The sequence below is a fragment of the Aythya ferina genome (genome assembly GCF_964211825.1).
Source record: "Aythya ferina genome assembly, chromosome: 8".
Classification (NCBI taxonomy): Eukaryota; Metazoa; Chordata; class Aves; order Anseriformes; family Anatidae; genus Aythya; species Aythya ferina.
The window spans coordinates 25,820,248-25,833,299 of record NC_140304.1 but is presented as its reverse complement, the minus strand read 5'-3'; the positions used below and the strand labels follow the sequence as shown (position 1 = coordinate 25,833,299).

Below are 13,052 nucleotides of genomic sequence, written 5' to 3'. Positions count from 1 at the left end.
ATGAGCAAAGAGAAAAAGAAAAACAAATCTGTAGTGACACTTCCAGTGTGGCTTTATCTTTCTTTGAATCATTTGATGGATGAAGCTGGTCAATCATCCAGAAGCTAGTTAAAGTTGTTACACGGGATGAGGACTCCAAATCAAAAATAAATTATCCTGCAGCTGCTTCTGAGTTCTCCAGCATGTCCTATCACGAGGGCGCTCCTTGTGCAAAATTTTCAATGGGTAACATGCTGTTTAAATAGCTACTGATTAGCACACTGCATGGTGAGCTCAGTGCTTCTGACAGGCAGGTTAATGGTGGGTTGTGGGGAATCTGCTTTTCCACAGGGGCAGCACCATGGGTCTGCCCACTGCTGTGCACTTGGACCTTTTTTCCATCATAAAACACGTCAACTCTGCCACGTTAGCCACAAGTGCATTGTAAAGGGATATGTGCTGGATATGAACCACTGAAATAATTTAGTCCTTTGTTCACATGAGCTGAAGAACTGATTTTCAGCATGGAAATCCATACGTGTGTGTGGGTTTTGATCCACTGTTAGTAAATGTTTCCTGGGTAGTGATGTGTAAAACAAAATTAATACTAATATTCATTGAAAGTGATAACGATTGAATTGCTCCTGTTACAAGAAGAAATGAAATATAGTGTGTAATTTGTTGAAGTTCAAATAGAGTAGCATGTATTAATTTTAAATTGCTACCATTTTTTTAATTGTATTGCACCTTTCCAAATTGCTTTCGATGAGTCTTGATTCCAAACCTAAAATTTTTCATTTGATTATGTCTTATTCTTGTGTCTATTGATGTATACTATGTGAAGTCCTGGTTCTACGCTTTTCTATACTTTTTCCACTCCAAATCCAAGACTGAATGACCTTTAAATGATTTTAGGAAGATAATTTAAAATATTTTTTTTTTAAATAAATTTATAGTTGATACATTGTATGAGCAAGAGGATCCCTAAGCAAAACTCTGCAGGAAACAAGGTGTTAGTTTGCCACACCTGGTGCCCCTTAGCAACATGTGTTACTGGTTTGGGTTTTGTGCCACCAGCTCAACCAAGGAGTTAAAAGGACATAGGACAGCTGAAGGGTGTATCCCTGAAGTAGGGGGGCAGGAGCAAAAGAAGGTGCTAGTTGGTGTGTGGGTGATGCGTTTGCAGGTAAGCTACAATGTGATTTGTTTGGTTATCCTGACTATTAAGATGTGCAGTTTAAGAGGAAAATTTTACCATTTATTGGGTAATTTTACCATTTATTGTCTCGGGCCCTGGGGTTTCTGCAAGGAACCCCAGGTTGCAGGATTTTGTTTTGGTTGCAGGATTGGTACTGATTGTGCAGGTATGTGTGAGTGCAGCTTGTTCAACAGTGGTGCATAGAAAGGCAGTGCTGGGCTCTTGCTAAGTAATGTTCTCATTGAATATTTAAAGTAGTCTTTCCAATTTCCACAATTATAAGAGTCATCCTCTAGCATGTGTGGGAGAAGAAGGCCTTAGCAGTGAACATCCTGATTTTTCTCTGCAAAAATACTCTGTTACTTTATATAGCTGAGGACACCTAAGGGAGGTTTTCAAGAGGATGTAAAGTTGGCTGGATTGGAGTTAAAAGGAGCATGTAAGAATAAAGGGAATCATTTGGGAAGGCCTTACTGTATTGGGGAGCAGTACAGAAGCAGAGGCACTACAGAATACCTGGTGCCTAAGGCAGCACTTGAGCAATCCTCCGAGGCTTCTGAATGTGTATATATAAATATTCCTCTTTTAATTATTTAAGTGATGGTTTGACCCTGGGATGAGCAGCTGCCTTTGGAGGTGGAGCAAAGATGAGGCAGTACATAGTACCTGGTTCTGGATGCATCCCTGGGGCATTTGCCAGGTCTCCATCCCCTCTCTTAGGGTGGGCTCCCTTGAGGCTGGGTGTATGGATGCCCACCAGTGTTATTGCCACAGGCAAAACTTCCTTGGGGCATTGAGCCTGGAAGTTGGAGCATCCACAAATGGAGGCTTCATGTGGAGCACCAATGTTCATCTGCCTGTTACCTGTGCTGTGTGGCCACGTGGGCTGGGATCAGCAATGTCTTTGCAGTCAGTGCTGGAGCTCACATGTGTAACCTGGTGGACTGCAGAGCAGTGAATCCAGACTGAGCAATGTGGTTTGTTGCAAAGGGAGCACCTGATGCTACTGCTGGTGTGCAAATGGGAGATGTGGGGTCTTGCTGGTGAGCAAATCTGCGTTTCCCTAACTCTAGCTCCCTGATAAGGCCATTAGCCTTGCACCTTCTTCTCCTCACTACTCCCTTCTTCCACTGTACAGTGCAGGCAGTCCTTCATTGTGGTACTGAGAATTATTTTCTTGTTTTAAATCTCAGTTTGAAAATGTCAAAGTTCATATTTAGAAGAGAGGGAAGTCTGGGTGCTAAAAGCAAGAATGTTCTTTTTAATTAGAGTTATGCCCTCAAGCAGTGAGAAACCATTATGTTTTTATTCTTCCTCTGTACTTGTTCCAAAACCTTTTACATGATCAGACTAAAAGGTAAGTGCAAATGAGTAAGCAGCTAAAGGAGTAAAGCAGATACATTAAAAAAAGGGGGCGGGGGGAGGGGGGAACCTGGGGAAATGACTAAACTTGCTATTTTATATTTATGAAATAACTGACATTTAAGCTGTGCTGCTGTTTCTATGAGACAAGATATTTGAAAAGACCACTTTCCTACCTGAACGTTGTGCTTTGGGTTGTGTGTGTGAAGCTAAGCACTGTTTGTATGACATCTTCTAGTATTTTCAGTAACATGATGTGATGCTCAGCCAGGGAGGCTGGAGGAGATGCAGCTCTCTGCTACCACACCCTGTACAGCCATGCATGCACTGGTGGGTGTGATGCCCCTGTGGATGTCCAGGGCATCTCCCCCTTGGATCACAGTCAGACTTTGGGGTCCCACGAACACAGAGGGCTCTCAGGAACTGACTAAAGCCATGGGAAACACGAGAAGAGTAAGAGCCTGACTGTTTCCAGCTGAGTTAAACCTGATGTTCAGGTTGCTTTCCCTAGGACAGTGCTTTCAAAGCTATCTGCAGCCACCCTGGGTGGGTGTGCAAGGGGCAAAGAGGGGGGATGTGGACCTCTTCCTTGACCATCCTTGTGCTATCAGTGCAATCAATGGCTGGAGGGCTCTTGCCATGTTCGTTCCTCTCTGTGCAGATGTGGGCAGGTTTCAAAGGCTGCAGGAAATCCTTTTTGTTGCAAGCAGCCTCTTCTGGCTGGTCTGCCAACAGCACCATTTGCTTTGGTCTCATAGCACTGAGGATTTGGTTGCAGCCACAGGCTGCAGTGCCTTGTCCCCTCCTCTTGCCCAGCTCCTCCTCTTCCTCAGCCACTGTCCCAACATGGCAATTTGCTCCTGTAGCATCAGGAAAGAATTTATTCCATCTTATTGCTGAGTGAGCTTAAAGCCTTAATGAGCCTAATGAATTTTGGGAATGAAAGACATTAGATCGCTTGTATAACTTATTGGAATGCAAAAATTAAGACATTTGGGAAAGAGAGCAGTGGGTATTTAAAATAAAAATAAAAATCTTCTGATGCATTTTTTTATAAAACATTAGTAGATTCTGATTTTTTTGGATGGCACCCAGAGAAGTGACAGGATATTTCTGGGGAATGGGTAATAAACATATTCGGATTAACAGATGCTGCGATAGGTCTGTGTCGCTTTCGGTGCTGGAGGTACATGGGACTGACCCGGACACACCAGATCTAGGTCATGCTGGGAGCTTCCCAGCTCTAGCTGGGGGTGGAAACACCAGGCACTTATGTGAGCTTGTGCACCAAAGCCCTGCTCATGTTACAGCTGTATGGCTCAAATTGTCTGCTCTCTGCCTGAACACTGTGTGCCACGCTTGGGGGATGTTCCAGTATGAGAAGAGGTACCCAGCTTTCCTTATATTTGTCTATATTTGTCAAATCCATTTACACAACCTCTGCATAAGCTGTTTGCCCCCAGATGTGCCTGTATGTGTGCATAAGATAGAGCACTCCAGCAAGCGCATTTTGCAGATCCATTCCTGCATAAATTATATTTACGTATTACATGAAAGAACACATCAGCCAATGTGCAAAGCTCAGGCAGGAAACTTTGAGATAACGGAGGGGGGAGGAAAATCTCACTTTTTCTGGTTTATGTTTTTCCTGATAAATATTCTTGCTGTGAGTGTTATAAAGGAGGATGTTATTTGATGCAAGATACAAAAATAGAAGGTGCTATCATGGAGAGGAAGGCACTTCATTTACCCTATTCCGTCTTTGTCACAGATTGTTCTTTGTCTGGGGCAGTGAGGGGAAAGGCCTTATTTTCAGAGGCATCTGTGGCTTTATTTTAAAGCATCTGTTTTAACCTGGGCCAGAACATGGCTCCAGGTTAGGCTGCCTTGGGAGGCTCAGAGCCCTCAGGCTGGCAGCGGAGTGCTCCCTGATAAACTGCTTTGCAAAGCTGAAATAGAGGAGGTGAAAGCTGCAGTTGTGCATTTATTTTTTTAGTGTATTGGGTGTTGAGAATTCAAACCCAGGGCTAGGAACCCATGAATGTGATTCGGATTCATGGCAGTCAGTTGACCCAAGAGCCAAGCCGTGCCCATGTGGGCAGCCTGAAGGCTGCCATGCTGGACGAGATGTGTGGGTGGCTCCCTGTGTGTTGGAGACCTGACCTTGGCTGGTGCCTCTGCATCACGCTGCACACAATAGTATTGCCCAAACTGGAGGAATTCTTGTTGTAATACCTATCTGCAGAGGCAAATTGACTGGCAGCCACCAATATATTCTAGCTTTGAAGCAATGCCACAAAGCTAAATTATCTTATTAGTGATGCCCAACAAAGATGCAATGTGGTTGTAGCTGTGCTTTGGACCTCTGCTTTGAAGAACAGATGCATTGTGTATTGAGAAACTTGCATGTGCCTGGGACTCAACTTGTTTGAAAACTCAGGAGGATGAAAGGGACCATGAGGAGGGTGATTTAATGGAGGACTGGTGAAGCCCGACTAAAGAAAACTGACTTCTGTGTTTTGTTTTCTCTTGCTTTTGCTGGTTCATTAAAAACAGTTTTATTTACTTTAAAGGTTTTGTGTTTATTCCCACCACAAGGGACAGAGTAAGGGAGGGCAGAGAAATAGAAAAACATTTTGATAGCAGTTGCTGTCTGTCTAGATGCCAGCTTTCTTCAGGGAAAATCTTAACTGGCATGCTAGCTTGTTGAGTCCTGAATAATAAATAATAAGGTGCAAGGTGGACAGATGGGTGATGGATGAGTTTTGCAAGACTTAAAGGGAGGAGAATTTCCCTTTCTTTTACTGACTTTTTTTCTTAAAGCCCAAGCCCTATTGAAACAAAAGAAAACCAGATTCTCAGCTGGAAAAATCCACATCCTCCCATTTAAGTGGCGTTTGTTTTCTTCCTCCTAGTTGAAATGAAAGTTTGGCTTATTTACAGTAATTGCATCTCCAGGCACAGCGGTGCCAGGGATGCCTGAGCTGCCCCGGTGGGCTGGGCTCGTGTCATCCCCCAGGCACTGCAACATGAAGCAGAGGGTGTTCGCACAACGTGCTCTCTCTTAGTGACACTATCTTCATTTTTTTCTGTTCTCTGTAATAATGAACCATTTGAGTCTGGAAATATGTTTCGGGCTGTGTATGGCAGTGCGATAACAAGTGGAAATGTGCATCTGCGTTTATTTTGACAGGGACCATCTCTTGTGAAGGTGTTTATTGTTGGCTCCTGTTTCCCTGTGTGTTGGCAGTCACCTCCGTTTTCTGCCATGTAGAGGAGATGTCAGGATTTCACGGCCCGGACTTTTGGATTCCCCACTTGTAAAGTGATGGGGGATTATTCCTGGCAAATCCTCCTCTGGAGGACTGGGTCTTTTCTGTGACATTGAAACAGCTGAAGAGACACCGTGTGGCACTTGAGCACTTGCGCAGGGCTGAGTGTGTGTCCGAACACCCCTCCACCAGCTGAGTTTCCAGCTGCTCCCTGAGAGGAGGTGGGGAAGCCATGGTGTAGGGAGCAGCGGAGCTGGGATGCTGCAGGAGGAAGCTCTTCTGGCCCTGTTGTTCTGCAGGGAGCTGCTAGAGCTAGATCCTGTCTCTCTTCCACTGGGCAGCGGTGCTGAATGCTCACTGCTTCCCTGGAGTATTACAGGAGTCAAAGATGGGTTAAATGAAGGAAATCTGGTGGCCTAAATAGCAGCTCAAGCTGCATGATCAAAGTGTCTCTAGTGCTGCTGCCAACTTGTCCTTCATGCTCTCTCAAGAGCCGAGTCAATCCCTGTCCCCAGGCAGGGACTTCAGCTCTGCCCAGAAGATGCAGCTGGCTGCCTTCTTAATGCGTGTCCCCAGGACTCAGCCCTGGCCTTCAGCCTGAGCTGCAGCCCATGGCTCAGTTGTTCTCACCTAGGCTCTTTCTCTGTGCACTCACTGATCCTGCTGTATTTGGCAAGCACCTGGGAGCTGGGGGTGAAGATGTCTCGTGGAGGAATTTTCACTTGCCAATGTGTTGGTGTAGCCCCCTACCTCCAGACTTGATGTGCTCCACTGAAGCACACCCAGTTGTAACAGGGGAGCTCAATGAAGCTTTTAATGGGCACAAGTTGCTCTGGCAGTAAGACCAGGCTTGTCCCCTCCCTGTGCTAGTGACCCTGGTCAAACTCCATCCTGCGGGCTGTGGGATTATGAGCATGTGGACTCTGGGTGACTTTTGTGAAATGCTGTGTCTGATGCAAACTGCATAAGGGAACTTCTAATCTTTCAATTAAAAAGCCAGCTGTAGAAGAGGCTGTCTCAGCTGCTCTGTCTTGATAAGAAGGAAAAGCTTTACAGTGTGCTGTCAAGTCATCCCTCCTTCATGCGTGCGCAGGTCTGCTCTGCCAAAAGCAGCCAGAAACGCAGAAAGAAAACCTCACATCAGTTTCATCTCTTTATTGAAATCTATCTTGTCTGACAGCGAGCCTTTTAAAGATAGGTGCTTCTCACCTGTAGAACTCACCTAGGACTTGCAGCATCCCACCGCTGTTGCCTGAGGTCTTTCCTGTGCTCCCTTACTGAGACTTGTAGCCTGAAATTCCCTCCCTGCCTATTGAAATATGAAAAACAAAATAAACAGCGGGCCTTTGCAAAGGTCTGGTGGTTAATCCCAGGCACACCAGTGTTTAGGCATTAAAAGCATTGTCATCCACTATTTACCTGCTGTTGGGAGAACATGATGTTTAAGTTGATGGCAACGGAAGAATTCCTACATGTGTTTCTCCACTTGTAAACATTTAGGATGAAGGGAAGCAACTGCCTTAGGTTAAAATAATAAAGTCTTGCTGTGGACTCCCGGGTTACTGATCAGGAATTTCTATTACTTGAGCAATGTTTCTAATCAGCTGAAATAGCAAGTGCTGTGTTAGAGGATTATTCTAGGAAATGAGTATTAAGTTTGATTATAACATTGATTTCGCACTTATTAAATCCTAGCCAAAGAAGGTGTCTAAGAATATTATTTCTATCCCAAAGTGTTTTGTTACAGGCGGCATTTGTCCTTGCTAAGCCTTCTCTTAAGCTGGTGATTATCCTTTAAGAACAGTGTTCATTGACTGAAGTGAGTGTGCTGGAATGCTTTCTGAAAAGAGGGAAGCACGGACATTTAAACTTCTTTCCCATGCTTGCTGAGGTGCCTGTGTGCTTGTGTGTGTGTGTACGTATGTACACGCCTTTAACTGGGCCAGACTGCCTAGGGACATGGGTCACAGTTATTCCAGTGGTCTAGGGTTTTGGAAGACTTCAATGGTTGCTTGCTTGGAGAGTTTGTTTAGTACAGTTAGTTTAGGACCTGACTCCAAGGTCTTAGCATGCCTTCCTCTCAACACTAGAGTCTCCTGATGAGCCTTGGGGGTAATTGGTGCTACCAGGGCTCCAGCTGTCTGGTGCAGCAAGAAGTGAGTAGCACAAAGTTAAATAAGCATCTACACACTTCCTTGTTTGTAGAAATTGAGGATGTCTACTGTTGAGGTTACTTAATTTAGTGGTCAGAAGTGATTGTTGTATCTCTTCCCATACCCCCCACTGAATGGCTCCTTCATCTGTTGGTTCCATCATTGACTTGATGGCTCCTAATTACTTATGCCATTAAATGAACCATAACTTTTGCTTGATTTAAGGTGTTTCTGCTGGGAAAATGCCCCATCCTGCCTAAACCTGCTAGTTGGTTCTGATCCTTTAAAGGGCGGTGTCAATGTGAACATGGGCTCTGTACAGTGGGTGGATGGGCATGCACAGTTACAAACCCACTTGAAGTTTCAGTGGTTGAACATAAACTTATCATGGTCATCTTGTAGGTTTTCAGAATAATGTCGCTGATCAGTGTCACATGGAGCTCCATCTACTGGAGATGCCTACTGAAGGCTATGGTATGGGTACCATTATGCCACCTGAACCTCAGTAGCAACCTGGGTGTGTGCTCTTTGCTCGTGGCAAGTAGATGGTGATGCAATTTATTTCCTGATGATATTGGAGAGGGATGTTGACTGACCTAGCCATAATGCATACTTGTGGGGAAATTTCTAAACCAATGTCTAATGTCTGTAAAAAGCTGGATCCTAAGAGGTTAACAAGCTGCTTCCTATGCAGCAAATAAAGGCTCCGTGCCAAAAGAAGGGGATACCAGCAATGCAGAACGTGGTGGTCTCCTTCTGAGTCAGCTAATCTATAAATGTTAATCTATTATGCCAATTAAGTGCTTAGAGAAGGTGAACCATTATGTAAGTACCAGGTGTTGTGGGAAGCCTGGGTCATTGCAATGCCAAAGGTGCAAGCTGATGGATGGGGAGATTAAACAGAGGTCTCCACTACAACTGCTCATTAACGATTCTGTAGCATTTTTCATGACAGAAACCTTCCCAGGGAATTGAAGGTGAACACCTGATCAAGGTCTGAGCTTATTCTTTCAGCTGCTGGTCAGTAAAAATTGGATGCAATGCTGAAAACCAACGCTACATTTCTCCGCTAATCCATGAGCTATGAAAAACACTAAACCTGAAGGTAACAGATGGTAAAAGAATAATGATGGATCCAGTCAACAATAATTTCCTGTCCTATAATTTCTTCTGGCTGTGGCACTATGCTGGAAGCTGAAAGGCTGAGCTAATTTCCGGACTGTACCACGGTCTTTCTGTATGATGTGAGATCAGATCATATAGGTCCATGCTCCTCATTTTGGATGCCTGGCTTCACTCCCTGGAGATAATTTGAGCTGATTGTTCTTCCAGTACTGGCTGTGGCTGGGGCTGGATGCGGGTCCTTGGGCTCAGTGCAGAGCTTGTAGCTCCACTTGCCGGCAGCTGGCTCAGCGGTGCTGAGCAATGCCTGAGTGCTCTGGAGGTTGGATCCTGGGTGATTTGGCCAGTGACTGAGCAAATATCCTGAGCCAAATCCCCCTCTCCTAAGGCCTGGGGTAGTCCTCAGCCAGGCGGGCAGGCTTCCAGGGGTGAGCGACTGGTGTGACTGGAAGTGGAGGCATCCAGAGTTAATGCCTGTTGTCAGCTGGAAAGGGGATGGGAACGTGCCTCCTTTACAGCAGCGCGATGCGGCCAAGTTAGTTAACATTTATTAGGTAATGATGAGCTGCGCTATTGAAATGCCTGTAAATAAGCAAACCATCTACAGATGGCCACTTAATAGGCTCTGCTACCAGGTTGTAATACCTGACCCCGTGCGCAGATGTTGCTTTCCTGGAGCAGCTGTGCTTCACAGGTCTGCTTTCTGCCAAGGCAGTGTTCCCCTCCTGCAGCAAGGAGCAGCTGAATTTCTGCTTCTTGAAGTCTATATGCATTCTCCCTGCCCACCCCAGCCCTGTTCCCAAGGTATTATCATTTCCACAGTTTGTTGTTTGGAAAAGCAGGCTGTGGTGCCTGTCATCTTTTGTGTGTGCTTTGTCTTTGTGCCAGCTCGCATCCCGAGGAACTGCAAAGTGGCACCCGCGCTCTCTGTCTCACAGCAGGCATGTTTTGCATTTACTGACACATGGGGAGTGACTGACTAATACTAACATGAAAACAATTCTGACAGAACAAGGGCTTGATGCAGGGGGAAAAAATATCCAGAAAAACAGAGCGTGTGCAGCATATGCTATTGCTTTCACCAGTTCAATAAATATTTATTGTATTTCTTATAATTGAGTTCCTCCAGTGTAAACCTAAGTGGAAGAGAGTGTAAGGAGAAGTTTAGGCAGATGGCTTTTTTTTTTTTTTTTTTTTTTTTTTTTTTAAGAAAACAAAAAATAAAACAGGATCCCCTACCCAAGCACACCAGCAGAGGTTTCTCACGGTACAAATGAGAAAATATTTCAAGAGATTTCTCCCAGCAGTGTGAGTGTGGATTGTGGGAGAAAAGCAGCATAAACAGCCCCCACAGACCTCTCCCCACTCATTTGGGACTTGGTGTGGCTTAGGGCTTTGGGGCAGAGGAAGAGGGGCAGACCCTAAAAAAAAATCATCTGTGGTTAGGAAAAGGCCACAACTGAGACAACAGTAACAGATGGGCAGAGTCATTAAAGACGATAGGAAAAAATACCTGATATGGTGGGAATAAATCTTAAAAAAAAATGTAGGTCTCCTGTTGACTGGTTTTTCTGCTGGATAGCGCTTCCCTGGCCACTTTTTCCTTCATTTCTGAAGCTGATTGCTGGATCTGGTTTTCTTTTTTTGGTCTGCCCTCTCAGTTTGTCTTGGTTGAGCTGTGAAGCCCAGCTCCTTGGATTTAACGAGAGTCTTCAGGCTGTTTGGAATTTGTCATTTTTAATGCTGCTTTTTGGCAGAAGCATCCATGTTCTGTGACATTTCCCTTTAATTTAGAGCCACTTTGGAGCATCTGTAAATGGTCATGAGATAGGAATTTTAATAGTTTTAATTATGATCCTATCTTTCCCAACCCCCTCTCTCCAGTGGACCTTTTTACACTGCATCGGAGAGAATTTTCTTCCCCCAATACATTTTTCACATACTGACATCTGGAGACATTCATCAAAGAATAACTTCCACTAGAAACCAAAAATCCATTAATGAAGCTGGAACTATTTGCATAGTAGAAATTATACTTAATAACCTTTAAGGGGAAAACTCGCGTGATTGATGTAGAATACAATTATAGTTAATGGTCAGGGTGCAGGGGTGTTAAAGCCTGTTTTTTCAGATCTGCTTTTCAATTTCTGGCACACTGGGGCTAGTGCTCCTTTGCAGGGCATGGGAGCTGGAGGAAAGGGCTGTTCCCAATAACCGTGCTGAAGGGCATTGCTTGGGGTGCACATTGTACACACAAGCTGCCCTGCAGAGGGGAGGAGGCATGCAGCAGGGTTGGCTTCTGGTGGCTGAGCTCCTCAACAATGCCTGTAGAAATGCAATAGTATTTATTAACTTGTTTGGGGGTGGGGGGAAGCCATTTATACGGGCTGCTGTTCTAGGAAAGAGGAAGAAAATGAGATTTGCTTCAGACATGAGTGTCTGATGCCCGCTGTGTTGGCCTCCCTCTCTGCGAAGGGCACAGGGAGGAAACATTGCGTGCGGCAGCTGTGGATGCGATGGAATTATTTGGAAAGTTCAGGTATTTCATGTATGGTTCCGTCCCACAAGGATGGGTTAATGGAGCAGGCAGGAGCACAGCCCGGAAGGTCACTGAAGAGAGGAAGCATGTACAGCTGATGCAGATGCTGATCGTGTGCCCTGCAGGGGAGCTGCCTGGGGAGGGCCAGGGCCAGTGCTATTAAAAGAAATGGCTTTGCACTGGGATGGAGGAGATAACTGGGAACAGGACCCATGAGTCTCCAGGTCCATGCTCCGGGATAGAGCTTGGCTTGCTGTCCTGAGCTGTGCTGACATCCTGGTCCCAGTGGGAACTTGCTGAGGTGACTGGGGATCACTTGGTAAGTCTCTGACTTCATGGCACTTGTATGCTTGTGCAATCAAGTGAGGGGGCTGCCCTCTAGATTCACAGCAGATTTTGAACTTTGTGCTGAAGTGAGTGATGTGTCTGTAGTTTGGAGCTGCTTATGTCCAGTGCAGTCTTAATGTTCATTCTGGGATGTCAGTACCCAAGGATGGCAAGTACTGAGATCTTTAGCAGAGATCTATCTCAGGACAATAAAAAGTGTTATCCCAGGACAGTAATTATGTTACTGCAGAGCTGCCTCCTCACCCCTCTGCCCACCTGGGGACAGTTTCATTCCCAGCACTTGGGTCCTAGCCTTTAGTAAAACAAAATTAAAAAGAAGAATCAATTATTTTAATTCAGTTTAAGGGCACAGTAGCTTTGGCTGTGTTTGAGGCATCACCCAAGGTGAAGGGCTGAGGGAAGAAGATGGGTATTTCAGTCTGGGTATGTTAGAGGCAAAACAGTGAGGAGAGGCATAGAGGAACCTGAAGTATTTACGGGCCCTCTGATTGGTAGGGCTGGCTGCTTGATTTCTTTCTGAAGAAATACCAGTCCTAAATTTCATTTCCTTTAAACCCACAAAGCAACAAGCAAGCTGTTATGAGTGAGGGAGGAGAACAAGCTCCCCTGGCATGGGTCCGAGCAGGGAGCAGAGGACACCTGTGTGTCACCACCAACTTCCCTGCCTGGTGTGCAGTGTGGGACTGCTGGGGAAGGACAGGGGCCCAATGCATTTCTCACCACAGTTTCAGCCTCACGCTGAAGGCAGTGTGTAGGAGGCCGCTGAAGTTCTGTATTCCTCTAAGGATTTCCGGATTATGGGGTTTGTTTTTCTGTTTTTAAAGGGATCAAAGTTTCTAAGCTGATTTTCATTCAGATGTCTAACCGATAGTGGTGACAGCAGAGGAAATCAAAGGAGGGGAATTATTGTCTGTGCGTCTCGGTTAGTCATTCTTCTGGCTGCCTTTATCTGCGAGAACATTTCTGTTCCTTAAAGCCACACTTAACATAAACATAAAACCTTTTTGGCAGGTGGGCTCTGTGCTGGTACTCGGATTGCTGGATTTCTCTGTGACAGATGGAGTCTTTGTCCCTTTCAG

At 45.3% G+C, this 13,052-nt stretch overlaps 1 protein-coding gene and 1 long non-coding RNA gene across 3 annotated transcripts in view; both read left to right on the top strand.

The window, feature by feature from the left end:
• The window catches only part of BEND5 (BEN domain containing 5), a 931,317-nt gene that overhangs the window by 642,146 nt on the left and 276,119 nt on the right, over positions 1-13,052 (top strand). The window lies entirely within an intron of this gene.
• Positions 1,112-13,052, top strand: part of LOC311440461 — a 36,526-nt gene continuing 24,585 nt past the window's right edge. Inside the window, exon 1 of the long non-coding RNA XR_014695432.1 lies at positions 1,112-1,165. This is a non-coding gene — a long non-coding RNA (uncharacterized lncRNA). The remainder of the gene's footprint in view (positions 1,166-13,052) is intronic.